The sequence below is a fragment of the Colobus angolensis genome, unplaced genomic scaffold, assembly GCF_000951035.1.
Source record: "Colobus angolensis palliatus isolate OR3802 unplaced genomic scaffold, Cang.pa_1.0 Scaffold100, whole genome shotgun sequence".
NCBI lineage: Eukaryota > Metazoa > Chordata > Mammalia > Primates > Cercopithecidae > Colobus > Colobus angolensis.
The window spans coordinates 8970108-8973105 of record NW_012110920.1 but is presented as its reverse complement, the minus strand read 5'-3'; the positions used below and the strand labels follow the sequence as shown (position 1 = coordinate 8973105).

At 45.0% G+C, this 2998-nt stretch overlaps 1 pseudogene; it reads right to left on the bottom strand.

Moving 5' to 3' along the window:
* Positions 1 to 200: 200 nt before the first annotated feature.
* Positions 201 to 678, bottom strand: LOC105509498 (annotated as a pseudogene).
* Between the last annotated feature and the right edge of the window lie 2320 nt (positions 679 to 2998).

Genomic DNA, 2998 nt, shown 5'->3' with positions numbered 1-2998 from the left:
CCAGCTACTCAGGAGGCTGAGGCAGGAGAATGGCGTGAACCCGGGAGGCGGAGCTTGCAGTGAGCTGAGATCCGGCCACTGCACTCCAGCCTGGGCGACAGAGCCAGACTCCGTCTCAAAAAAGAAAAAAAAAAAAAAAACCTAAGTTGCTCAATCAAACCCTGTTTTTTGCACAATGCCTTGGACTTAGCCTTCGCCAGTCACATAGACATGAACAGTATGATGAGATGTAGTGAGAAGTCCAAAGTCTGGTGAGTTGGCTTAATTTGATTTGATTTTCTTCCTTCATCCATAATAATATATCCAAATTTTGTCTTTATGGACGGATCTGTAAACACAGGCTTACCCATCCCGCTTACAGGCAAGGCAAATGCTGCTTCTTGAAAAGCAGGGGTCCGTGGTGGGTCATGATCCTCCTTACCCAAGTCGTCCCCGGGCCTGGCTTTATCTTCACTATATTGTGGAGCCACTTCATTGAGTCTTGTACTAGATTTTAACTTTCCATGGCTTCCATGGTTTTGCCTTGTTTTTTGCGTAGAATGTGTCTGTTTGCCGTGTCACCACCCACTTTGGGGCCCTGAGCCTTCTCATCAGCACTGTTGCTCCCAGAGACGCGTCCCCATTTCCCCCTCTTCCAGAACCATTTTTTCCTTTGGGCATCATCTTTGAAATTTGCTGTTCTAAAAATATTTTGTTGTTGTTTCCAGATAATTTTTCAAGTGAAGTTAATAAAGATGGGGTAATGCCAAATGAAGTATAACAATCAGGAAAATGAGCATCTCAAATACCCAGAAAGTCAGGATGTTTTGAAGAAAATTATATGGTATGCAGAGAAGAAATACTCTCTAACTCAACTTTCTTTGGTTTTCTTGGTGATTTCATTTGAGGGTTTTGATGAATTTATCAGTGGTGATGAGTCAAAAATGTTTAAAGGATTAGGACAAATAAAAGGGAGCTAAATTACACTAAGGAATTATGAGAAGATACCAGTGTCTACCTCTCCTGTTTCCCAAGACCATGGAAGGTGAAAATAGGCTGCCTGGAGTTTCTCTCCACCCCCCACTGGAAGCAGTGGAGCTAATGATGCTTTCTATTTGTGTCATCTTGCCCTGATGGCATGAAAGTGTAGTGAGATGAGCAAAGTGATGATGAATTGTTAACACTTGCTCCTGCCTTGCTTTGCCTTCCTATCCCACCCACCAGCAAAAGTGGACGTCCTGTGATGAGGAGGGTCACAGGAGAGGCAGAAGACAGGACTACTGTGGAAATGCAAATGGAGGAGACGGACTCTCCCTGTGAGAGCACAACACGTCGCCAGGCCTGAGCTGGCCGTGGGAGAGTCAAAAGGAAACTGACAGGGAGAACCCCCAAGCAACTTGGAGTCTCACTGGACAGAATAAGGCCTATTTTTAGAAAATGTGGCGAGGGCTTTACAACAATGACAAAACACAGTGCCATTTCTGAAATTCATGATAGTGTCCCCTTGTATGTAGCAGTCAGGAGAGGATCTTAAGTAATTTAAAAACTGACCATGGCATTTTTTTCTTTTGCAACATTTAGAATGCATGTGTCCCTTCCTTCTCAGCCTCTTCTTGATGTAATTCAAACAATTGAGCACCTACTACTTGTTATCCAGAGAGGGACAAAAGAGCATTTCGAAAAAAAAAAGATATGCCCCTAAAGCGTAAAGGAAATATTTAACTTCAAGGAGATAGGAGTTTACACTTAAAAAAAAGTTAAATACTGTCTCCTAACAGAAACTGCTGCTGCCTCTGGTCAGGCTGCTAGATGATTTGAACTCCTCTGTGTCACATTTCAAGGTATTGGAGCATTAGGGAGAAATAAGTATAACCATAGAATCCCTTCAGCAACATCAGAGCTATCCTACTCAATGGTTACCATGTCCCCTGGGATGCTCAAAAGCATATTAGCCCTGGCTAGAATTGTTCTCTCTCAGAATGAGCACATCTGAAATCTCTCCTTGAGGGCCCTTGACACAGGAGAGGGCCTGAGAATCTGTCCTAAGCAGTAATTCCCCCTGCCCCCCACTCCCAAGTGGCTGACCAGGAGTAGCTGATGAAAAGAAAGCACTCCTGAGCATTGAAGGTAACTCAGCTGACATCAACAAGGCATTGCAGCTCAGTCAGCAACATTTGTCAGAGAAGGAATTTGAACACACATTTCCCGGATGTATGCCAAAGGCATGGCCAGCAAAGGCATAAAACATTTTGAGAAGGTATTCTTCGATTCATACACAAGATGTCTGTCAAACACACACAGCATAGCAGGTGTTGGGAATACAGTGGTGGCCAAGCTCCTGGGGTTCAGGGCCACACCACCCCCTCTTTCCTGAAGAGACAATGGGAGGAGGGTGGTGAGAAACGCATTCTGACCCTGACTATGCAGGGTGAGCCTGAGCTTCCTCAAGAGGCTGATCATGTTCTCCAGTGAAAGGAGAAAGGAATGGGTTTGGACAGGACACCCCAGGGCAGAGTCACTGCAGTTACCTGTGGAGCCCTTCAGAAAGGCCCACTCACCCTGTGTCTCCTTTGGTATAACCATCCTCACAACCCACTAAGTTTTTCTTATGTCCAGCCTAAACCACTCATTGCAATCTTTTAATTTTTACTTTTAAAAAATGAGAGATCTGTCACCCAGGCTGGAGTGCAATGGCACACTCATAGCTTACTGCGGCCTCAACCTGAGTTTAAGCAATCTTCCCACTTCAGCCTCTCACTGCAATCTTAAGCCTGCTTCAGTTCTCTGCGATTGGAGAAGATGGCAAAACTTTGGTCAGAGGGAAATAGCTCCTGTCAGAATTCAGTCTTCCCTGACACCAACTATTCCACACTGAAAAACTCATCTGTCCCTCCAGACCGTGCAGAAACACCCTGGCTCAGATTTGTCTAACCAAGCTCGCTCCTTCGTATTTTTCTTTGACCAGTATTGTGTACATTCAGCTGCCTGACCCTGGGGTTGGCTGAAATGTGGATAAATG